This window comes from Dendrobates tinctorius, unplaced genomic scaffold (assembly GCF_039654945.1).
Source record: "Dendrobates tinctorius isolate UK_male_01 unplaced genomic scaffold, ASM3965494v1 ptg000083l, whole genome shotgun sequence".
Classification (NCBI taxonomy): domain Eukaryota; kingdom Metazoa; phylum Chordata; class Amphibia; order Anura; family Dendrobatidae; genus Dendrobates; species Dendrobates tinctorius.
The window spans coordinates 37,757,485-37,784,116 of NW_027361751.1; the positions used below are offsets into that span (position 1 = coordinate 37,757,485).

At 40.0% G+C, this 26,632-nt stretch overlaps 1 protein-coding gene across 3 annotated transcripts in view; it reads left to right on the top strand.

Moving 5' to 3' along the window:
- GHR (growth hormone receptor) overlaps window positions 1-26,632 on the top strand; it is a 489,978-nt gene that overhangs the window by 64,594 nt on the left and 398,752 nt on the right. Inside the window, exon 2 of one of the 3 annotated variants that reach the window (XM_073584315.1) lies at window positions 1,341-1,420. The exons of the other annotated variants lie outside the window; for them this stretch is intronic. The gene's annotated coding sequence lies outside the window, so the exon portion shown is untranslated. The remainder of the gene's footprint in view (window positions 1-1,340; window positions 1,421-26,632) is intronic. 3 annotated transcript variants of the gene reach the window in all.

Genomic DNA, 26,632 nt, shown 5'->3' on the forward strand with positions numbered 1-26,632 from the left:
TCTTCTCAGCGTTTTCACCGCTTTTCACACTCTTCAGATCACTCTGTTCTCTATCCATGAGCCAAAATTCCCTTTTACGATATAAGCCTATGGGGCCTCGTCCTGATGCTCCAGCTCTATAGACTTACATTGTAAAAGCCAATTTCAGGTCACGCAGAGCGCAGTGTGACCCAAAGAGTCTGCAGAGCAGTAACGTCACTCATACGAGGAGCGGGACATCATCGGATCCTGGGGAAGGCGGAGGTGAACATATCAATGCACTCACACTACACTGCATGCACATATCCACATTAAAAAATCTTCATGAAGGTTTCTTTAATTACTTGAGATTTTCAATACGTATTCTCATAAAAAAAAAAATATAATAAAGGGGTACCTGTACATGAGTATGATTTGTCAGCAGCTAATCCTTTGCAGAATTTCGCCACAAAACCACAGCAAATCTGTGGTAAAACCCACAAAACATGGCTGCAAATCTGCAACCTTATCCAAAATGCAAAGGGTGAAATCCACGATGAGTTCCGCACAAAAAATTGACACACTGCAGTTTTTAACGTTTACCGTACATTGCATGTCAGAATATGTGCAGAAAATATCAGTAATCTGGAGATGCGATTTCTAAAATTTAATTTACTCGTAGCTTATAATTTAGAGAACAGATTTTTTCTTTGCATGCAAATCCTCACGGAAAATGCTCAGTCACCATGTGTTTTTGATGAGCAATTGTGCTCGGATAAGCTGTTATCTCAGCATGCCTTGGGTGCTAACTGAGTGACTTTGTTGTGGTGCCCAGATAATATATTCGAGTCCCCGCGGCTCCATGTCCCACGGTTGTTTGACAGCTGCAACACATGCAGTCTCGGGGACTCAAACATATTATCCGAGCACGCCCAAGATACTCGGTTAACACGATATCTGAGCATGTTCGCTCATCACTAGTATTTGCCCTAATTGCCATTATTAAGAACTAGAATGGCTAGTGCTTGATTGCTGCAGTCAATGGTTAGCAGTAGGCGAGTATAAAGCTGGCGGTTGTGTAATTTTCTACATTTCCCGTCGTTTTGCTGCATTATTTCCTCCAGACTGTTTGGTGTTACATTTCTGTAGCCACTCGTTTCAGTCTGGACAGCTTTATCTTTAGGCTGTGTGAGTTGCATATAAATAATGTAAAACATTCGAGTTCTAAATGTAGCTCAGTTTCACTTACTGTAAACTATTATGTCTGTGCATGGCTGGAAAAAATCTGTTGCCATGTAAGAAGTCCATTCACGAATCTCTCATCGTAGACTTTCCAGCCATTTGAAGCATGTGGACTAAGTCCAGTTATTCCTGTTTTCCAGAATACACACTGGTGTGAAGTTGTCTTTAGCACTCACATAAATGACAACGGCGAGAGCCTATGACACCACTTGTGGCCGCGGTAAGTCGCTCAGTTGTACCTTTGCAAAACACTAAGAAATATGGCATTTGCTGTATTCATGCCGATACAGTTTTATGCCGAGTCCCAGTTAGAATTCAGTCTTCCGTCCTGTTCTTTGCTATGTGCAAGTGACGCCTTTGTTTTGAGGCTGTTTTGTGAGACATCATCTGGCCTATCGATAAATATTTGCTCACTGTCAGGCCCCTGCAGCAGTGACAAGAATGTTCTCAAGGTTCTGGGTATTTGCAGAGGTTTGTTTTTTTAATTATGTTTTTTAGTATGTTTTGGCCTTTTCTCTGACTTTGATCATCACCCACTTTGACCTATCTAATTCCACCTGATACAACATCATTTGCCTGCTTTGGTGATATCAAACAGATGTAAATGCCATCCGTTTTTGCTGAAAGTATGGTGCATATTGACCCATTATAGTCCAACAGGATGCTTTGTTGGGCCCATAATCCAGTAGAAGACAATCAAATTTGAATGGTGACCTGTCTGCAAAGTATGTCCGATGAGGAATGGTTACTGGATTTGGGAATGTTTAGCTTACAAAAAAGAAGGCTGAGAGGAGACTTAATAGCTGTCTACAAATATCTCAAGGGCTGTCACATTGTAGAAGGATCATTGTTATTCTCATTTGCACAAGAAAAGACTAGAAGCAATGGGATGAAACAGAATGGGAGGAGACACAGATTAGATATTAGAAAAAACTTTTTGACAGTTAGAGTGATCAATGAGTGGAACAGGCTGCCACGAGAAGTGGTGAGTTCTCCTTCAATGGAAGTCTTCAAACAGAGGCTGGACTGACATCTGTCTGGGATGGTTTAGTGAATCCTGTTTTGAGCAGGGGGTTGGACCAGATGGCCCAGGTGGTCCCTTCCAACGCTAACATTCTATGATTCTATGATTGAAATCTGAAGGTGACTTTGACATTAATCATTTAGCTGTAGGCTCTATTTGTCATGGCATTATACATTGCAATTATTAGAAGTGAAATTGTATTTTCTATATGAATTGAGTGTTGATCTTTAGAATCATCTCCTCTGATAGGTTGAAGGCTAAGTGCTCCATTGCACAATATTTGCTTCCTAAATGCAAAGTTAGGCAACTATCTAAATAGCCTTTGTTAAAAATGTTCTACCATTTTGTTGCTGCAAAATTCTGTAAGTTGGATAAAGATATTGATTCTCAATTACCAGTAATAAAATTTGTTACAAACTCCCCAAAAATTTCAGACACACCAGTATTCAAATTTTTCTGGATTCAATTTGCATGAATCCAGCAAAATGACAGGCAGCAGGCTATTTTGCTGGATTTTGTGTAGCCTTCGGAAGGGGTTACTTGAGAAGCAATGTCAGAACTAGTTGCTGAGGTTTGGTTGGGGCAGAAGTGCACAATAACAGAATACCGCAAGAGAAATAAGAGAGGGTGACAGTGATGGTAGTGCTCACCTGAGTTGGTTGTGTACGGACATAACATCTATAAGAACCTTAGAATCTATGGCTGCAGCCCCGTGGATTGAAGAAAAAGTCTTTGAGATAGCAATTCACTTTGGTGGAGATATTGTGGACCTGGGATGCACTTGCAAGAATGAAGAATCCTTGATGGTGTAAAGGAGGGCCAGGACCGTAGTGACCTGTACTCTGGTGGCAGCTGCGCCCAGCCCTTCCCCTACATGAAAAAATACTCTTCTCGGCATACCTGCATCTCCAGTTCCATCTTCACCCGGGCACTTCCCAGGCCATAACGGTCCCTCTTCCAGGCAACCCCCATCATTGGAGACACAGTCTGAGACAACTTTCTTTCTTTACTTAGGATTTTGCACGTTACTTCCACAGTTGGTATATCATAACATTTGCTTGCTTCCTGATCTTTCCCTTGCTTCTTGTTACTTCTTGCAGTACACGCCTGGACCGGACCGTACTAGACTGCTTCCCTGTTCCTTCCACATCTGACCTCACCACAGTGACATTTCCTTCAGCCTGTTTCGCCCAGACATGAATTAATCAATCACTACGCTTGTTGACCCCCGTTGAAGCACCCTGCCCATCTGTACCGATCTCGTTGAAGTGCCAACTCCTTTCAGCTCCTTAGTCCAGCCAACTTCTGCTTTACGGGCATTGGCCGAGGCGGTGAGACACCTCATCTTCCTTTTCCTGTTCTGACCCACTGCTAAGACCTACAGTAGCTGCGGGTAACACGGGCAATAACGACTTAACGTTACGTGACTGCCGAGCTGTCCGGGCCTATAGCCCTTGTGGACTCTTGGTTGCCCTGGCCCCGTCTGACTAAACAACTCTTCATCACTAACCTTAACTCTCAGCAGCCCCTCCTTCACTTAAACCTCTATGAACCTATTATCAGGCCTCACTAGTATACCCCCATCTAGTGGCCCACAACATAACTACAGCTACCCAGCCTATGGGGAAACTATATACTAAGAATGCCCTCCTCTAATGTCCCAATAAAGGATGCACTAACTTTCCCTGACTACACACACAAATGACACATAACATACATGCAATATTATCATACAGGAACATGAGGTAATATATACAGTTGTCCATACAATGGTGACACGTTCAAGTGGCAAGTGAGTGGTAATACATAATTATACATGTAGCAGTACATGTAGCAATAATCATAAAAACACATCTGTAAACATTAAGAACTGGAAGACAATCAGAGGGAAGGGAGGCATAAGAGACATCATATCTTACCCCTTACAATGGTATAAAATGAAGATTTTTCTTAAACCAACTCGTTTTGTTGCTAGACTGGCAGTTTTTCCAAGATATAAAAAAAACCAAATGCCATAGTGCTGGAAAACCCAAGAGACCAATGACCAACCATAGAACTAAACGTAGTGGAAGATTAGGCAGGAAGCTGTAAAGGCAAAACAGGTGAGGGACAGATCGAAGACAGTTGAGTACAATATTTTCTTTTTATCCCTTTTTCAGGCTTCCATTTGTGATTTTTTTTTTGGGGGGGCTGGAGAAACCTTTGAGCATAATAAACGTCAATCTGCGCCCTTTTGATTAAAGTGCCCAAACTCATTTCGGAAATTCGCTCATCTCTTCAAATCTAGGAAACGCAGCATCGTGATAACTTTTCTGAGAATTAAGACAAGTTAACATTGCACAAGCGATTGACAGATACGTTAGGTGTCAACTTATACACTTAGCTACATCTGCATCTCTGCGCTCCCTCTCTCTACTCAGTGTTAGAGATAACAGAAGGATAGAGGTTTCACACAGATCCCTAGTGTGGTGAGAGGAGAAAGCAGGCAGGGTCACAGGGAGGGCAGAGAAAAGAATATAAAAAAGGATGAGCGCAACTACAGAGGAAAAAAAATACAATATTAGAGCTATGCTGAAACATGAGTTAATGAAAACATCAGTACCTTAGGTACACACAGAGCTCACATGCAGCCTGTATTGATGGCACAGATTACAATGCCACAAAAGAAAATCTTGAAGCTTGAATCATGTTGGAAAATGCAAATGAATGATGAAATTAAGAGTACAGTCTAAAACTTAATGCCATTGTTCTTAAATAAAGTAACCAATAACATAAGTAAAAACCTCTTTTACCATGTCAAATGTGTCCATAGTCTTTGAGGAACCTCAGTCTAGGATTAGATGGGAGCTACCTTAAATTATTATCTCTGATCATTTCAGTCAACATAAACTTTAAGACTATGTTCACACGTTTCGTTTTTTATTCATTTTTTTTCCGCAGCAAAACCTGCTCTCTTGGCAGTAAGAAACTTGCCTCAAGAAAGCAGGTTTTGCTTAGGTTTTACTGCATTTTTTGCTACATTTTTGTCATGCTACATTTGTCTCTTGTGCATTCTGATAAAGGTTAGTGGATAGTGTATTAAAAAAAAAATCAGATTCTATTTCATCAGGTTCAGCACCAAAAGCACATCAAAAACTGATACCTGCGTTTTTTTTCCCACAACCCATTGCTTTCAATGGGTGACATACGCTGAAAAAACGCTGAAAGAAGTGACATGCTCTATTCTGCAAAACCCAAAGTTTTACACAAAATACTGAAGGCAAAAAAAACAAGCTGTGCATGACATTTCTGAAATCTCACAGATTTTACTGGTACTGTAAAAAGCAGGTGAAAATTTGCATAGAAAATCAGCTGAAAAAACACAACATGTGAACATAGCCTAAAAGCGGGAAAGTTTGTGGGGCAAAAAAAATATGTTAAGGGTGCTGTTTATGGTGTGAAGATGGGACCGGGAAGTGGAAACCAGCCAAGACTTGATAAGTGTTGGAACACGAACTGGAGGTGGTTGATCAGAGTGTGAATTATTTTTTTCAGTCAGTTTTACCTCTTTTACATATATTTTTACCATTTTAACCCCTTTACCCCCGAGCGTGGTTTGCACATTCATGACCTCTGTCACTTTATGAGGTAATTACTCTGGAACGCTTCCATGGATCCCGGTGATTCTGAGATTGTTTTTTCGTGACATATTGTACTTCATGAAAGTAGTAAAACTTGTTCGGTATGACTTGGTTTATTTGAGAAAAAGATGGAAATTTGTTAAAAATGTGGAAAATTTCACAATTTTCCAACTTTTAATTTTCATGCCCTTAAATCAGAGAGTGATGTCGCACAAAATAGTTAATAAATAACATGTCTACTTTACATCAGCACAATTTTTGGAGCCAAATTTCTTTTTGTTAGGTAGTTATATATATATATATAGTTATATTTTTTTTTTTTTATATTTCCAGCAAAATTTACAAAACCATTTTTTTAGGGACCACATCACATTTGAAGTCAGTTTGAGGGGCCTATATGATACCCAAAAGTGACACCAAAAAACTGCACGCTTCAAGGTGCTCAAAACCACATTCAAGAAGTTTATTAACCCTTTAGGTGCTTCACAGGAATTTTTTGAAAAAAAAAAGTTAACTTTTTTTCACAAACAAAATGACTTGAGATCCAAGTTTTTTTTTTTTTATTTTGACTAGGGTAACAGGAAAAAATGAACCCCAAAATTTGTTGAGCAATTTCTGCTGAGCATGCCTATAACCCATATGAGGGAGAAAGCCATTGTTTGGGCGCACAGCAAATCTCGGAAGGGAAGGAGCGCCATTTGAATGCAAAATTTGCTGGAACAATTGGCGGATTCCGTGTCACAATTGGAGAACACCTGATGTGCCTAAACAATGAAAATCCCCCACAAGTGACACCAATTTGGTAAGGCCTGTTTCACACTTCCGTTTTTGACCATCAGTCAAAATCCGCCGTTTTTGCAAAAAAACGGATCCGCCATTTTTTTTGGCGGATCTATTTTTTTCCCCATTGACTTGCATTACCGGCAGATCTTGACGGATGGCCATCCGTTGGATCCGTTTTTTTGCGGATCCGTCATTTTTTTGCGTCCGCAGAGACACCAGGACGAACCATGTAACGTTTTTTGTACTGGAGGATCCGTATTTTACTACAGCGCATGCCCGGAGGAATGAAGTCAGGAGGAAATTTAACCCTGAAATCATTTCTGGCGGCCAGAGAAAAAAATTCTCTCTCTCTCTTCCCCCCCCCCCCGGTTCCTTTAAAATTCTTCATTCGGCGGATCCGTCAAAAAAACGGATCCGGTGGCATCCGTTCACATCAGTTAGGAATTGATCCGCTTTTCCGCCCTTTTGGCAGATTTTAACTGACACAAAAAGCTGAAGTGTGAAACAGGCCTAACTAGACCCCTCAGGTAACTGATCTAGATGTGTGGTGAGCACATTGAACCCTCAGATGCTTCCTAGACATTTATAACGTTGAGCCGTAAAAATTAAAAAAAAAAAAAAATCAAATTTTCCTCAAAAATATGTTTTTAGCACAAAATGTTGCATTTTCTTAAGGGTAACAGGAGAAATTGCACCATACAATTTGTAGTTCAACTTCTCATGAGTACGCCGATAACCCATATGAGGGAGAAAACTACTGTTTGGGAGCACAGCAGGGCTCAGAAGGGAAGGAGCATCATTTGACTTTTTGAATGTAAAATTTCCTGGAATCATTAGCGGACGTCATGGCCTATTTTGAGAGCCCCTGATGTGCCTAAACAGTGGAAACCCCCCTCAAGTTACCTGATTTTGGAAACGAGACCCCTGAAGGAATGTACTTACAGTAGATGCGTGTTAAGCACCTTGAGCCCCCAGGTGCTTTACAGAAGTTTATAACATTGAGCTTTGAAAATAAAAAAAAACATTTTCCTCACAAAAATGTAATTTTGGCCCCAAAATTTTCCATTTTCATAAGGAAAACCAGAGAAACTGCGCCATAAAGTAAGTTGTGCAACTTTTCCTGAGTATGCTGATACCCCAGATGTGAGGGAATACTTTTGAGGCACAGTTCAAAGGTCAGAAGGGAAGAGGCGCCATATTGGAGTTCAGATTTTGCTGGAAAGGTTTGAAAAGTGTCATGTCACATTGGAAGAGCCCCTGAGGTGCCAGAACAACAGAAATCCCCTATATGTGGACTCATTTTACAAACTACACACTCCAATGAATTCATCTAGTGGTGCAGTGATTATAGTGACACCACATGTGCCTCACAGAATTTTATACAACTGAGCGGTGAAGAAAGAATAAATTACTTTTTTACCACTAAAATGTTGTTTTAGTCCCACGTTTTTATTCTTCTAAGGGCTAATAGGAATTTTTTTTTTTTGTTTTTACAACAAACTGAGGTCCATTTTTTCCTGAGTGCGCCAGTACCCTACAGGTAATTGTGAAATATTTTTCTGGCACAGTGCAAAGCTCAGAAGGCAAGGAGCGCTAGTTTTTACTATTATGGTTTGCAGGTGCCATGACCCACTGGGAGAGCCCATGAGGTGCCAGAACAGTAGAATCCCCCATTAGTGACCCCATTTTACAAACTACACTTCTCAATTAATTCATCTAGGGGTGCAGTGATCATATTAACACCACGGGTGTGTCACAGAATTTTATACTATTGGGCAGTGAAATAAAAATAAGTATATTTTTACCACCAAAATTTTGTTTTAGCTGCAGATTTTACATTTTCACACAAGAGGGCAAAAATGGCACCAAAATTTGTCCGACAATTTCTATTGAACATGTCAATACCCCATATGTGGCTGTACAGTACTACTTAGCCATACGGAGAGTCTCGGGAGGAATGGAGCACTATTTGCCTCCTGGAGTGCAGATTTTCCTAGAACAGTTTGCAGACTCCATATATAGAGCCCCTAATTGCTAGAACAGCAGAATCCCCTCCCAAGTGACCCCATTTTGGAAACTTGGGGAATTTATCTACAGATGTAGTGACAATTTTGACTCCATGGGTATTTTCCAGAAGCAAGTAGCAATGAATGTTGCACAGTAAAAATTGCAACCTGCCGTTGCAGTGACCAGTACGCTGTAGTGACGAGTACATTGCAGTCACCAGTACGTTATGCCCAGCCCGTGCTTCTGGAGGCATGCATCCGTAAGGCAGGCTCTCATCGCTTCAGAAATGCCAAATGTGGACTATATATGTGGTTTAGGTACACTGTGGGGCTCAGAAGGGAGGAGGACATTTGGATTTAAGAGCACAGAGCTTGCTGAATTTATTTTGCTGGGTGAGGAGACATTTCACTTTTTCAGAGCCTTTGTGCTACCAGTAGCGTGGAAGCCCCCTATATTTTCCCTATATTTTCGTTAACACATGACAGACCTGAGTGGGGACTTGCTTTTTTTTTGTGGATTGAATTGAAGCTTTTATTGAGAACATTTTACATAATGTTTTTGATCACCGTTATCTGGCGCTCTACGCTGACCACTTACTTTGGGATTTCCATCTAAGTGACGTGATTCAGATGAAACCCCTGAGGGATCTATTCACTATAATGAGGCAGCAGAGTTACTCTGGACTCCATCTGGCCTCTGTTCAGTGGCGTCCTTATTTTCAGAAGTGCACAAATCTGTGGCCGACGGCACTTTTATGCAATCCTAAAAGTCAGACACCACCGGATCACATGTCAGACGGCATCCACAGTTCCTCCATCTGCCTCATTATAGGGAAACTTCCGCCAGAGGTTCCATCTGAATCACGTATTTCAGAGATTTACACAGAAACCCCAATGCAAGCACTCAACATAGAGGGCAGGATAAATGTGCGCTAAACCTTACTGCGACCTTTGGGAGGCAGATTGAAAAAATCAACAGCAGGTGAAAAATTGGTTTTATTTATTTTACGCCGTTCCTAGTGTGGCATCAGTGATTAGGCGACTTTATTCTTCGGGTCAGTGCGATTACAGCGATACCAGATTTATATTGAATTTTATGTTTGGCTGCTGTCACACACTTTTTATTGCAAAGAATAGTCTTTACATCACCATATTTTGGCCCACAGAATCACGTAATGGCTTTTTTGCAAGACGCGTTGGCATTTTTATTGGTACCATTTTTGGGCACATGACATTTTTCGGTTGCTTTCTATTCCGATTTTTGGAAGGCAGAATGAACAAAAAACAGGAATTCAAGATTTTTTTTTTAGGGGTGGTGGTTTATGATGTTCCGTGTGTGGTAAAATTGATAAGCCCGTTTTATTCTTTGGGTCAGTACGATTACAGCAATACCCCATTTACAGTATATTGTTTTTTATGTTTTGGCGCTTTTACATAATAAAAACTATTTTATAGGCCAAATAATTTATTTTGCTTTATGCTGAGCTATAACTTTCATTTTTTCACTGATGAAACTTTATGGCAGCTTGTTTTTTTTGCGGGACAAGATGATGTTTTCAGTGGCTCCATGTTTATATCTGCCTTTTTAATCACATTTTATTCCACTTCTTGTTTGACGGTATGATAAAGCATGGTTTTTGCCTTGTTTTTAATTTTTTTTATGGTGTACACTAAATGGGTTAACCAGTGGGACAGTTTTATAGGTCGTCATTGTGTATTCCGTGATACCAAATATATGTACATTTATTGTTTATATGTTTTCTCATTTAAATATTTATTTATATATACAATATCCTTTGATTTTTTTATTATTTTTTTTAATATTTTTCCAATTATTTAAAAAAAAATTTTTTTTTTACTTTTTTAAATTTGTTTAACCTTTTTACTTTTTACCACTATGGGACTATCCTTTTTGGCATGCTGATCTCTTCTACAGCATGGGGGTGCAGCAGCATCCCCATGATGTAGAAACTGTCAGCTCTGCAATGACAAAGAAATTTGCTGATCATGCACTGTTTATGATCAGAAAGTTTCCTAGCTCTGGTGACCTGGATGTCATCATGACGACATTGGGTCAGCATACAATGATCGGGATCCCTCGTCACGCCGCGGGATCTCCGATCCAAAGGCAGAGGGGCTGTCAGCCCTCTGCCGGCGCCTAGAATGCTGCAATCTTGTTCGATTGCAGCATTTCGGGGGGTTAAAGTCTCGGGACTGGTGCGTAACCGCTCCTGGCATTTAGTTCCGGATGTCAGCTGTCAGAATCAGCTGACACCTGACGGCGATCGCCCACATACCACCCATGTGCGCGGGCGATCGTGCAGACTTATTATTCCGTCCCTGGTCAAATAGGTCCAGGGCACAGGGACGGATTATTACGTCTAATGTCAGAAAGGTGTTAAAGAATGCCAGACAGTCCTAAGTAAATAATACTCATAGGAAATATTCTCAATGTGCTAGTGATATATCTTGACAGGTATATATATTATATAGGAATTGAGGTCTTAGCTGACTGGTGTTACAGAATAGGGGTAACGTAGCAAATGGAAATGGTGAGATAAGGTTTAGGCATGTTGGGAGGAAAGATGAGGTGCTCAGTTTAAGAAATATGACAGCCGACAGACAATATAGACCTATTCAGTGGTAGAAGTATCATCAGATTACATTTCACTAGTCAGTACATTTTTCTTGAAAATTGAAAAGCTTCTAAGAATTTTTCAAATTGTTATTTGCATGAAGCTGTCCAGACTGAACTCACAGAGCGCATTGTCTATGCTTGATTCTATTATAGCTGTTCCAAGGACTAGGTATGTGTAGAATGAAGCCCATTAAGATGATTTATAGATGAATTGCTAAAGGCATTCGCCTATAAATGACTTTTTGCATATCGCCCCTTTCATCTGACGTGTGCCTCCTTTAATAGAGTACATTTCTGTCATACATTACGGTCACTTTTGTGGTGTAAATTTTGATGACTTTGCACTCAGTTATTTCCCTTCCCAGTTAAGCTTTACCCACTTTTGGGCCCTTTTTAGGGATTTTATGAAAGAAAACTGTTGAAAAAAGCACTGCTGAAAACAGTTGAACTTTATTAATTTTGTGGTGCTGAAAACAAATGTAAAGCTTAAATTTGCTGATTGGCTCTAATTTTCGAGATCCAGAGGAGGTTGTAATTACAAATGTCGCCTTTCATGCAGGCTTCTAGAAAAATTGTGTCTTTATTATTTCATCATCTTTATTGTATTGCTAGTAGCTCGTCTATTACATCATCTATTTAGTCTCTTGAGCCTTCAGTATTCTATCATCTTAGGGTGACCAATCCAGAAATGCCCAACTCCGCTCCAAAGACATAATCCAAATTACGGTTGCATCACCTACTTTTATAAATGCTCTCTGCGTAAGGTATACAGTTTTAGGATTTGTAAGCTTAGTTTCTTAGCATATTGACATGTTTTTATATGTTTTTTTCACATATGACTTTCATTGACAAAGTGGATAGTTTTTGCTATAAATGTGGAAAAGTCACAATGGTGAAACCTGATTACTATGATAAGGGAAGCATACAACCTGTATTTTGACAGCAGAATAGGAGATCAGGACAAAAGTTGGGCTCCACACATATGTTGCAATAGATGGGTGTAACAGTGGTGTGAGCTGATCGATTGCTCCCTGACACCCAAGGGTTAAATGTATTTGATCCCCATGTATGTGATAAAGGTATTGTACCCACTGGGGCTGCAGTTAGTTGGGACAGGGTTAATTGTAATGGCCAGCCCAGTTTGGGAGGGGAACTGAGTGCTAGTGGCAAGTGCATTTTGCAGTCCCAATGATCAGGAGAGGGCCAACCGATCACAATACCAATTGCTATTTCTGCATGATGCCTGTCATTAGGAAAGGCATATCAAGGAAGAAGAACTGGACATTACAGTATCCACACACCATCTGCAATATGCTCAGTACCACATACAGAAAAACGGCCAGTTCCAAAAGCACCAGAAACATTATTAGTCAAGTCATGTGAGGAAGAAAAGGGCACTTGGTGTCATGATGAAGCATCTTCCTCTCACAACCCAGACTTTCTGTCAGCAACCTCAACTGAACCCCACCTTATAAAACAGAGTGAACGGAACAATCTTGTTAGAGATTTGCATCTCCCCAGGTTCCAGGCTACAGCAATGGAATCTACTAGTTGGCGATGTTCGGATTTCTTTGTTCTGCAACCATGATCATAAACAGTTTAACTGAAGAGCTGAAGATAAGTCATAATCCATAGGAATGCAGGCTCTTCATCAATTTGTCCAAAACAAGCCTAAAAGACGTCTTATTGCATAATGGCAATACGCTACCTTCAATTCCAGTTGGTTATGCAGTCCACCAGAAAGAAACCTTAGACAACATGCTGTTGAGGTGTCTGAGCTATGACCAACATTTGTGGCTGCTCTGTGGTGACTTAAAGGTGATTACTCTCTAACTTGGTCTCCAGAGTGGATACACAAAGTGCTGCTGCTTTCTGTGTGAGTGAAGTGGTCATACAGGAGAACATCACTACAATAAAAGAGACTGGCCTCTCCAACATTCACTTCAGCCAGAGAAAAAAAATGTCCTGCATCCAGCATTTGTTGACCCATATAAAATTTTGATACCACCACTGCATATCATGTTGGGCCTGATGGAGAACTTTTATAATGGTAATGGATAAAAATACAAAAGCATTCAAGTATCTCATTGCTAAATTTCCAAGGTTGAGTAAAGCAAAGATAAAGGAAGGAGTCTTTTGGACCTTAGATTCGTAAGTGTCTTCAAGATGAGGAGTTTCTCTGTTTGTAGCAAAGAAAGGAAAAGGCTACATGGGTAGCATTCAAATTAGTGGTAACTATGTTTTTGTGAAACTCAAGAGCAGATAATTGTGAAGAGTTGATGGAAAATCTCAAAACATACTGCATACAGTAAGGATCTTAGCTGTAACATGTCCTTAAAAAATAATTTCTTACATTCGCAAATAGACTTTGTATAACGAAACTGTGGAGCAGTGAGCGACAAGCACAGTGAGAGATTTCACCAAGATACTGCGGCTATCAAGAAAATAGGTGAAGGAAAATGAAATCCACCAATGCTTGCAGATTACCATTAAACAATTGTAAGAGATGATCCGATTGCAGGAGTACAAGAGACAAGCAAAAAACAGTTGACACTGATTGAGGATCAAATTTTATAGTGCAATTTCTGGAACTGTTTATAATCGTAATAGTGTTTAGACAAGTTTTTGTTAGCTATTTGCGTTGTTTGTTGTTTTGTAACAAAATATTCTGCATCTTTCTATTTGCAAAAATAATAAAGCTTCAAAGTACTGAAACTTTTATTCATTAATTATAGGTAGCAGTAAAAGGAAAACTCTTTGATATAGAAACAAGAGTCAACTAAAATTTTCATTGTGAGATTTGATTTCAGGAGGTAAAAATCATTAAGAAATAGCTCGTTCGTAACTGAACTTGGCAACTTTTGAAAGTATGTAGAACACTGTAGTTGATGAATTGTATTAGAAAGTTGCAAAAGTTGTGTCAAAAGGAAAGTAAAAAGTGAAAACTTTTGAAAAAAAATTCAGTGTCCTTGAATGATACAGTTTGAGCTTCGGGGACAATTTTATTTCTATTTTTGTATTACATATCTTTAAAAAGTTTGTTTTGTACAACCTCTGCATAGTACTGTGTGTGGCAGACTTCAGACTTGGTTATAGTGTTCGTGGCAGCTTATTTTCACTGCCTGCACCATGAACTGAATAAATCAATGACTGTCTGTATTATTGCAACTTGTCTTAAGGGCATGTCACACTAAGAGATATCGCTAGCAATATCGCTATAACTTGTGACGTTATAGCGATATTGCTAGCGATATCGCTGTGTGTGATACTTGCCTCCGACCTGCTCCCCCGCTGGTTATCGCTGATCACGCGAGAACGTCCTGGACTGTTTCTCGTCGTCAGCTTCCTGTGGCGCTTCCTGCTGTGACGACGAGCGTGGAGCCGGGCGGGAGGACGCAGGATCGCCTGGTGTGACAGGTAAGTAGCGACCCCCGTCCCCAGCGATGTCGCTGGTGAGATCTGCCTGTGTGGCAGCTTACTAGCGACCACTTAGTGATGCACCAGCGATCCTGACCGCATCATATTGCTGGTCGGGATCGCTGGTACATCGCTAAGTGTGACAGTACCTTTACTCTACAATATGTGTTTCACAGAAAGCATACCTTTTTAAAAGGCAGCCGAGGTCCACGTAACTCTAACTAGTCCAAGAGGCTGTACCACGCTCCATTCCCCTTGACTAACATACACACACATAGGGCGCAGTTAGATGGTTGTATAAATCGAACCAAGATTGGACCGTAAAGTATGGACTGACCAGCAGCTCTCCTGACCTGGGTGTGGCAGCTGCATTGAAATATATGAAGCGGTCACGCTCAGATAGGAAGAGCCTCCAGCCAGTCCATGCATTGTTGTCCGATCTCAGCCTGACTTTTACGGGTATCTAAGTACGCTCATAGGGAGAGACCCTTTGGATAAGGGGAGTGCATTAGAGAGGAACTACCAGAGACTGGTCATCCTAGTGGCAGTGTCCCTAACAGAATTTTCAAAGTATGTTTTCTCAGATACACACATGGCTGCAATAACACAGCCAGTTTTTGATTTTATGTTGCCTGTGGTTCGCACAGCAAGAATCACCAGTTGAGTTCCCTTTAAAGGGGTTTTCCACTACTTTTATATTAATGGCCTAACATTAGCATAATTGGCACTTAGAATAGGTCATCAGTATAAGATCGGAGGTAGTGGTCCGGCATCTACACATCAGCTGGTACCACTCCATCACATTGTTTAGGGACCGCTTCCAGATACTGCCCATCAGTAACTGGTTTGCTTACAGCATGTGTGCCCATAACGAATTAGCCGAGACTGCTATCTCCACCCAATGTCTATAGCTAATGTACTATTTAAGTTGAGTAAGTTCATTGTGGCTTGGAGTTGTATCTACATTTTTCCTTCATAACCGCACTTAATTCATGTTCTCTTCATAACCTCCATTCTGGAGGGATTATTAGATATGGTTTTTGTTCTGTGCCCAATTCCAACGATCTGAAAGAGCTCTGTCAAGCAGAAATATTATATTTTCCATGGTTAGAAGTGGAATAAAATCTTTTCTATTTACTTCATATCTCATCTAGTAACTTTGCTCAATCATGTTGCAAATTGCCATACATCTGGTAATTTTAAGTACTTAATTATAGTAAATTAGACACCAAATGGAGAAACTTTTGTTAACAGTCAGCAGGATCCAGTTGGCGCAATTACATTTTACCTCTCCATTGTGATATGCGGTGGGAGGTAGGTCACACACATTTTGTTTTCGTGTGATACTTTAGATGTGTTTTGGTTTTCTCAGATTTAAGGACTGTTTTGGGAACGCTTGTCCCAAAAACTGTTATTAGACATGAAAAAAAAGCCTGAATTTATCATTTTTTTTTTCTATCTGGAATTTCTACAGTAAAGCAATAGCATTTAATGATATCGACTTCTGAAATGGAACTAGTATCTTATTCATTTAATACAAATATTTCTTCAGAAAATGACCTAATATTAAAAAAGGTACCGTAATTGTGCTTTCAAATAACTATTGAGAATAAACTGTCCTGTGTGAGTATATAAGAAATAACAGCATTTCCAGCAATTATGTGAATTATATTGTGCAATCTCACCATTTTTCCCCTTTGCATGCTATATCTGTATTTAACATGACTAAGGGATTTATGTATTACGAAAAAATTATGAATCTTCAAAACTCCATATGTTACTTGGAATTTATCCCTCTGAACCTTCCCTTGCCCATGCCCATTGACTCCTTCCTACCACTTTTTTTTTCCAGAAAAAAGGAGGATTCATATGTAGTGGAAAAAGGCCACAGCAGCAGCCACCATTTTATTAAACCCAAATTTTACCTTATAAAATGGCCTTTAAAATGCTTTATATTAAAATCTGTAAATACAAATATATATAAGATACCAAACAGCAAGGATTCCTGGAGACAGTTTTTTTTCCTTAGTTATTGGCCTCTTGCTATGTATTTGTTGCACCAAAACACCTTTGCCCCTTGGCACCTTCCACCTGACCCAAAGGACACCAAAACCAAAATTGAGATGCACTATTAACCAAAACTCCTGAGGCCCGTATATACCACTAGGAGGCACAAGACCATACATATGATGCTGCACAAATTCTAATATTCATTTTTCGTTAACCTTTGCCTCCAATGACCCGTAACGCTGTTATTACCTGAACATTATCACTAGTAATCTTCAAGAAGCATAGGGTGGGCAGGCGGGGCTTTCACTTTCTATGTCTCCCTCATGATGAACTCAGACTGACACTACTCTTGCCTATATGCTCACAGTGCCCTCCCGCTTAGCCAGGTGCCATGACTTCCCTACTTACACTGTAGACTGTTCAATAACTCATCAATTAACTCTACCTTTACCTGAACAGTTACTGAGATCCTCCTTATAACATATAGGTATTTACAAATTTTCCCATTTAATTAACAAAACCCTTATCAGGCCATTTACAACGCTATGCCTGCGTCACCCTGCATAGCTCACACTCCACTGTTTGCTGGCGTAGAAGACGAGCTACAGTGATTTCTCACATAAACAGCACAGAGAGGGGAATACCTGCTTTAAATCCTTTTTTTAGTGTACAGAAACAAGCTGCAGCAACACAGAGGACATTATACAACAGAGCTGAGCTGTCTTGATATGAATCAAGCTCTGCTGTGAGGTAAAACACTTCTTACAGAGCTCTGCACAATGTGCTGTCGAGAACAATTTTTTATCTGGCTTATAAATCATAGACTTGATGACCTCGCATTCATTTGCTGGACTGTTTAGACAGGCAAGAGTTGGGAACTGATATTCCCTGTGAAAACTTGTTCCTGATTGTTTGAATGAACCATTTCTCTCATCTCCCCATCATTGAGAAAAGAGGCAAGTTTGGCCAAATCAAGCATGTGTATGTATGGGGCGATCAGGAAGAATAGCTGACAGTAATGACTGAAATTGAATGGTGACTGAAATTGAATGGCCACCTTTTCCTTGATCATAATCAGTTTGAGCTCACATTGTAATTTTTTCTCCTATACATACCGTATGTTTTTTATGCTAAAATATTACAATTCTGATCCTCAGTAGCATGTGACATGTTCAGCCTGTACTAGTCTGAATTCAGGCATCCAAATAGCACAGTTTGACACTGATCTCCCAGACCCACCATGAGCCAAGGCTTTTGAGTTCTCGTTGGGAGACACGGTTGTCCCAGGAAATCAAGGTCTGTAGTCAGGCCATGAAAGATGGACGTCTGAATTCATTGATTCATTAAACTTGCATTCATTAATGTATCTTGTGCAGTTAAGCATGTTCAGTTCACCGGTGAGGACTTTGTCCTGACGTTATCTGTACTTCCTAGTTAGCAAACAAAGCTACGCGGCTATATAACTTGTTTGTACTATGCTTTGTATAGGAGACACAACCGGGCCGTCAGTTATCCAAATTATATGGCAAGAGCGACACTAGCCAAGTGATAAGTGGGCAGAATGGCTGCATGTGACAGGCATGCCACGTGCCATGTTTCCACCATGTGCCTTCGTCCTGAGTCTTGTCGGAGTTGTAGGTTATGTCCCTCATAAAAATTCTCAACAAACTGGACAGTCTCTATATATTAAGAGTTCTAGGGACTTGTCCTATGAATGAAATGAAAAGATAATGAAAAAAATTCTATTTTGTCAAAATTGGCCCTATCTTATTTTATTCCTGCTGTTCCCCTGAGCATGCTATTTTTTTATTAAAATCTTCCATACAGTTCCAGATATATGGGCCTTACTATGTAATATTGTATTTACTAAGGGGTGTGGCTCATAGGATTCTTTGGGGTCATGACTTTCGGCTGCTCTGTATTATTACCTCTGTGAGCAATGCCTCCTTGGCCAAAAAAAACCCCAGAAAAATTAGTACTCAATAAAAAGGTTTATACTTTGAGATTCGCGTGGCAGATTTCTGTAAAATGAAAAATGGCATACTCGGGGGCAGTGAGAAAAAAATAAGGGAAAAAATGGCCAGTGGCAGATCTACTTTAATTAAAAAAACTAGACCCACATTCATCAATAAGTAAGTATATTTGTTCTAATTTTCCCCATTTTTTTGTAGTAAATTTATCAATATTTTGGTCAATTTTACAATTTGCAAAAATTGATACTGAAGAGAAAGATGTCATTTGTTCACCATCACTCAAATGCCCAAAATTTGTGCAAAAATTTAAACTTTTTAAAAAGTCCCGAGTCTTAAAAATACAGACCCTCCAAAGCCACAACGAAGAAGACGAAACCTAAAGTGTACGAACAAGTGTAAACAAAAGAAAACCTAGCGCAGATCAGTGATGAATATAGAGCACAAAAAATAGAAAAGGTATAGGGCAGATTGGACCAAAAGTAGGAGCAAATCTAGTAATAATCGTGTCCCCATGCTTCTAAGCAAGGTTTTCGTCTTCATTGAAGTCATGTTTGCTTTCTTGGAAAAGAAAATTGTTCTGTTCGATGTTTTGTGCAAAAAGTACAGAATATGTATGTATAGTGACATGAATGTATGTGGGAGTACTATTGTTCTTTCTTCATGATCCCTGATTAGGTTCCTCTGGCATGCAATGCACTTACCGTAAGTAAATATATTGCTTTCTTATAGTACACAGTGGAGTGAAGCTGCTAGACCGGGTATGATTTGCTCTGGGGGCTAATATCTTACTAATTGATTACTTGTAGTACTGAGTTATTAGTGGTTCTGTAAATGCTACTTAGAAAGGTTCCTGTGTTACATACAGTGGTGGCCAAAAGTATTGACACCCCTGCAATTCTGTCAGATAATACTCAGTTTCTTCCTGAAAATGATTGCAAACACAAATTCTTTGGTATTATTATCTTCATTTAATTTGTGTTAAATGAAAAAACACAAAAGAGAATGAAGCAAAAAGCAAAACATTGATCATTTCACACAAAACTCCAAAAATGGGCCAGACAAAAGTATTGGCACCCTCAGCCTAATACTTGGTTGCACAACCTTTCGCCAAAATAACTGCGACCAATCGCTTCAGGTAACCATCAATGAGTTTCTTACAATGCTCTGCTGGAATTTTAGACCATTCATCTTTGGCAAACTGCTCCATGTCCCTGATATTTGAAGAGTGCCTTCTGGCCACAACTGTATATAAAGGTTGGTCCTCATGAGATTAATTCATATTAGAAGAGAGACTAAAGGGGTCCTGTAATTAACAAAAAAGAAAAAGGCCAAAATCACTTTTGGTGGTCTCCACTGGGACAAGAGGCAATGATGTCACTTACTTCACATTACCTGAATGCTGCTGCCAGTGGATTAAAGAATCATGATATGGGGGAATGTTTGGTGGTCCTATATGGAAAAGTAGCTCTATCACCAGATTTTACAGTACAAGCTGCATACATTATTACATAGATCTCTGTAGATCTGAAGAGGCTGGTGTGTTTAAAATGTTGTATAATCCTTTCTAAAAAAAAAATGGGCATAGTAACTAACTGTGGTTAGTTATAACAAATTATAATGATTATCCTCCTTCCCATAGTCCAGTGGCCATATACCCATCACACATCCTCCATCCCATAGTCCCGTGCTCATATACCCATCACACATCCTCCATCCCAAAGTCCAGTGCCCATATACCCATCACACATCCTCCATCCCATAGGTGTATGTGTGTGTGTATCAAGCCACGCCCACTCCACATAGCCCCATCCACTCCACATAGCTGGGAGATCATCAATTGATTATGACATCATCAAATGATCATGACCTCATTGAATAATTATGACATCAGTTGATTATTACATCAAATTATTATGACATCATCAGTTGATTATTACATCATCAGCGGGGCTATGTGGAGTGGGCGTGGCTTGATACACACACACATTTATTTATATAAGAAGATTATATAGACATTAATTTTGATAAAAAGATTATATAGACATTCTAGAATTTGTTTTCAAAGTTAGTAGACCCGCCATATCAGGTTTAAGGTATTATTTTAGCGATGTCTGCAGTTTGTATTGTGAAGTCCATCAACAGATTGTTTTAACCTCTTATGATACACTTCCAATGTAGTCATTTTCTCACAAATCAAGTCAGTGTGATATTGGCCATAATGCATAGATTGGACCGATCTGTCACAGCAGGAGCTTACATGGTGGCTCATCTATGTTGTATGTATGGCTGTTGGCAGCGGATTATTCAGGATACTCACCAAGCGTGTGACAACAGAGCTTCTTTATTCAGGAACAAACAGGAACAATATATGATAAGCTTAATAGATCAGGAATAAGTCATTTGTGTGTCTCTATCTGTGCAGCATCTACAGCAGGCTGCTTCTCTCATGCACATACACGGGAAAAAGCAGGAAATAGTCACATGCTCTCCCTGTGTGAGCCCCTGGGAGGTTTTTTTTTTTAAACTTTATAAACAGCATACAAATCAAGCAACTAAACATTCATAGACAGGAATGGAATTGTTGCACCAAACATATTCCAACAACAATGGCCCAATAGAGCAGATTGGTGGGGGCTGTCTTCATGATACAACGCCGTATCCACTTTCCCCACATCCATCGTACATGTCGGATACATGAGATGAACCCTTTCCACACACAGCGGGAGCCAGTTGTGTTATGTAGGATAGTAGCACAGATGCGATCCATGCTGGATGTGTTAAGATTACATTCTTATTCTTATGCCATATTGCTAAGTCACACATTATGTAACAACGCCATGTTGAATATTTGCTTTAGCAAAAAAAAAAGCACACTCAAGGTAGCGAGCATTTTTCGGGCACTTGGCTTTCTTCGCTTATGACAAGAGCGTGTTACTTTTCTCCTTCCATCAAAGTAAATAGCTGTGAAATCGCACTGTGCACTCCATCTGGACTGCAGGCTGTAACCCTGGGCAGGAATCATTTTTCATCCTACCAGATAATAGTTCTTAGATTGGAGCGACTACCTACTGAATGACTGCTGGTGATTTCTTGCTGTGGTGTAAATGTGACACTTCACGATGTGGTCTCGCTGAATAAATGCAGCGCAGTACGAGGCTGCGCTTCTACGAATGTGTCTCATCTCCTGGGATCTGTATATGTGACATGTGATTGGCATGTATTCAGTTTGGGAACTTCACACAACATAATTGATTCTTGCTTCACAGTTTTACATTCCGAGTATCTAAATTTGACATCCGGTTACTCAAGGGCATGACCGGCAGCTTGGCCATTTCCACTGGGAATACATTTGGACGGACCTTTGCACAGTTATTGTTCTACTATTTCATGGAACATATTTTCTTGGAAGTGAAAGCACAAGTGTGAGGACAAACTGACAGTCACCAGCCCTGCCAAAAAAACGTGTGTGCATGTTCGGAATCTGGCTTCTTAGTCCATGAACATCATAACTGGGAATAACATAAACATTTTCAATTTCAATAGTAAAGGAATGGTAAAGGGGTTGCCCTGTGATTAAATATCACATTGCCCTGTGAGATCAGGTGAAACAGAGCAGAAGTTTTCAATTGGAATTATTTTTTACAATCATCCTGTGTAGACTTTGCTCTTCTGTAATTGATCATTCCGATGTTTGACTGCAAAAGTCATGTGCTGAACACTTGTAAGAATCTTTGGCCGCAGCAATCAAGTGTCATGCTCTACTGGTCTCGCTGCTAGAGATGGGCAGACCAATCCACACGGGATCGAGTTTGAGTAACATTTCCTGAAATTCACTGACTTCATGCAAATTAAATATTTTTGAGATTCAATTTGCAGTTTGCAAAAAAATCTTGCCCGGTACCATATGGCACACTACTGAAGCATTAGAGAAGGGGCTCATTTTTAATTATCAGGCGAGCTTCCCCATAATGCCCTGCAGCTTTCACATCTAGTGGATTATCATACCTGGTTCAGTAGTGGTCAGTACCTGAGACATCTGAGTTCAGTGTTTCTCAGTGGAGCTCCGTTTGTTTGACAGTTGTTTTCCATTTCCAGAGTCGTTGGGTAAGTCTCTCTCCCATGTAGAGTACAAGCTGTTATGGTCATCGGGGGATCCTCTCCTTTACCATAGAGAGGAAGCTCTTATGGTCACCAGGGTCCTTCTACCCTTTACCGTACAAGCTGTTATGGTCATCGGAGGATCCTCTCCTTCTCTACCATAGAGAGGAAGCTCTTATGGTCACCGGGGTCCATCTACCCTGTACCGTAAAAGCTGTTATGGTCATCGGGGGGGTCCTCTCCTTCTCTACTGTAGAGTATAAGCTCCTATGGGCAGCGAGGTTCTCACACTTTCTCATCTTCCCTACATATATTTTCTGAGCAATTACAAGCTTTCCAGTATTGACATTCACGCAGATTTGCCGCAAATTTTACTTTTTAATATTGCATAACAGAATTTCAAAAATTTTGCACATCTCTATTCACGGCTTATCGCTGTGCCATATTGCGAGTAATTTATGTGTTCAGTGCTTCCACAGAGTGACTGCAGCCGTTACATGTGGGCTGCTAAGGGGGAGCATCGGTTCATGAGCACTAGATTGGTGGGTGTCTCGAGAAGAATATTTTCTGTTCTTGATAAATAATCCCTTCATAACACCTTTAAGGAAGCAGTCCTACCATCAAAGTTTATATCCTCTTAATATATTTAATTCGCTTTAATTATTGTATTGTTAACGTTGTTACTTATGACTGTTGTGTTTGAAACTGTTCAACTGTAAAGCGCTGCGGAATATGTTGGCGCTATATAAATAAAGATTATTATTATTATTATTATTATTATAATATATTGCAGTTATCATATTATATAGCACTGTTTACTTACAATTGCTCATTTTGCCTTTCGACCCAGCTAATTATTTTTTTCTCTGCTGTAGCGAAACAGGATATTTCTTGTCCCTGCAGATATCGTCCCCTCTTCACCTCCTGACCCAGCTGCTCCGCCCCCCACCGCTATTGACTTTTGCAGTGACTGATGACTCATGCAGGAAAAATTGACCTCCTGTTTCTACATAGAGGTTAGGAGGATTCAGCTAGTCAGTCTTTAGTCACGTGATGTCATAGACCTAATGGAAAAGAGAATAATTAACTGGGTAGAAGGTCAAAAATTGTCAATTATAAGTACACACTGCTTTATAATATGATAATTGCAGTATATTAAGAGGAGAGAACATTTGACCAAAGTGCTTCTTCAAGGGTTATTTCCAAAATGGAAAGTTATAAAATTGGATATCTTACTGTCTGCTATGGGTCCAACTGGGAGCCTGATCAACCCCCAAAAACTGAAGTTTGGAACCATGAAAATATGGGTCTGCAGGGCCCACTAAATAGAGCAGTAAAGTGCAAGCTTGGCCACTGCTCCAATTATTGTCTTTGAGACTGGCGTAGAAAGCCTACTGCTGCGCTCTGCATGCTTCAGGAGTCTAATAGATTATGCATGGATAGGAGGTCGAGTATGCATTTTTGATCCGTTCAACATGAGGTTCTGCAGAGCCCCGTTCTCCTGGTTATGATCACTCGTTCTCGAGATTTCAAGGGGTCCCAGCAGTTAGACTACCAGTGATCAGTAAGTTATCCCTTTCCTTTAGATAGGGGACAAATAGCATTTTGGGGGCAAAAAAATAAACACTTTAAACCATACATTGCAATTAAGTAGTCTTCACCTATTTCTACTTACTTTCATCTTCAATCTCCTTTTTTTTGTTTTCTTCTTGTTTTTTTAATGCATTGTTCTCCTGGGCATATCATTTATGGTTCATGAAATCAAAATTTTCCAAAAAAACATGTTATATAGTGTTCTCAAATATGTAAGAGGCAGATACATAGATGGAGGAAACTAAGCGACTGAGTGCACCTGTCACCTGTTTTGGCAGCTATAAGATGCGGCCACCCCCTTTCAGGGGTTATGTACAGCATTCTATAATGATGTAGATAAGCCCCCAATCCGACCTGAAAGATAAGAAATATAAGTTTTATTATACTCACCTGGGGGGGGGCGGTCCGGTCTGATGGGTGTCGCACTTCCAGATCCGGCGCCTCCCATCTTCTTGCGACGCCGTCCTCCTACTTACTTCATCGCTCTCCGGCATCGCACTTCTGCGCAGGCGTACTTATCTGTCCTGTTGAGGGCAGAGCAAATTCCTGCAGTGCGCAGGCGCTGGGTCTCTCTGACCTTTCCCTGTGCTTGCCCACTGCAGTACTTTGCTCTGCCCTCAACAGGGCATATGAATAGATCCATCTATGAAGATGAGGATAACTCTTTAAGGTGATAAAAATGTGCCTAGTTATGCAGGAAAATTCAGAAACTTAATTTTGGAGATGCTCTGACCGTTCATATCCTTCCTTACACATTGTTCCTGTATTCAATATATTAACTTCTAGAACTGACAGTTCACTTAATGCCCTATAGACCACAAAGTCTCATCGGGTGACACATAGTAAGGTGATGATTTAATTTATCCCTTAATAATTTTAATGCTTTGGTTGATCGTGTGTATGGCAATTTTTAAAACAGATCTGTCACCAGATTTCACAATAAAAACTGAATACATTATTAAATACGTAGATTATTATACCTGATGAGGCTGGTGTACTTGTTTTGAAAAACTTGTTTTGAAAATCCATATATAATCCTTTGTGAAATTTTAACTCATATCTTTGCCTACTTAGCCTTACTGACTACTTCTCAAAGTCCCTTCTCCCTGCTGCTGCTGAATTCTCTGCACAAGCTGCAGCTGCCAGATTGGATAGGAAGCTGCAAATGGAATCAGAGGGGCTTCTTTGATTATTACAGGGTCAGTCTAGGTTTTGTTTGAGTGTCAGTTTTTGGAACGGAAAAAAAGACATCTTGCAGAACCACCTTAAGTTGAAATGCTCTTTGTAGGGGACCTCCGATTTATGGTGTTATGGCATACTGGATCAGTAGCATGTGCTAAAACTCTGTCAATGTTAGTGAATTTGGCAACAGACCTATGTTTTTTTTTTTTATTTACTTAGTTATATAGCGCCATCATATTCCACAGCAGCGCTTTACAAACATCATCACTGTCCCTATTGGGACTCACAATCTATAGTCCTTCTCACTATGTGTTTGGATTGGGGGAAGAAAATGGAGAACCTGGAGGAAACCCAGCACTGCTAACCACTGAGCCACTGTGCTGCCCAGCGTTGAGACAAGTTATTTAGTCTCATGAAGTTTTAACACATACATAGGTCCTGATTCATCACACCAGACTTGAAGAAGAGTGTACTGGAGTAAAATACGCCAAATTTATCTTTCAACTACCATTTGCAGTTATGAAATGTACTGGAGTTCATTTTTGTGATAATTTCTCACACTTTCGTAGTGTCATTTATGAAGAATTTTCCTCTCCACTAAGTCCCACGCTCTTTTCATACAGCCAAATGTTGCAAAATTTTTGCACATCTACAAGTTCCACAGAAATGTTGTGACATTTTTTTTAAAAGTTTGACACCAGAATTCTGCTAGAAAGAATCGGAACCGTAGTCCCATCCCTCTATTCCCCTGCCCTCTCCTCTCTCCGTGAAGCGTTGTAGTTTTACGTCACCCCTCCATTCCCATTATTTTGCGAAAGGTACAACAGCAATCATTTGGACTTGTGTTTAGGAATCGTTTCTAGGTCAACCGCGGAAAATAAATCACATCGTGTTTCTCTGTGGCGGATGCTTAGTCAGGCAATGACGGCTCTGGCATATGACATTTCACTTTCTGAAGCTTGTAAGGCAGCCTTGACGCGCCAACGAACAGCTAAGTTATGAGATGATCAGAACAGAAATGATCTAGAACAGAAGCATCTAATCAATACTGAGCTGTATATATTTCATGGAGATTAATAGCAGCAGTG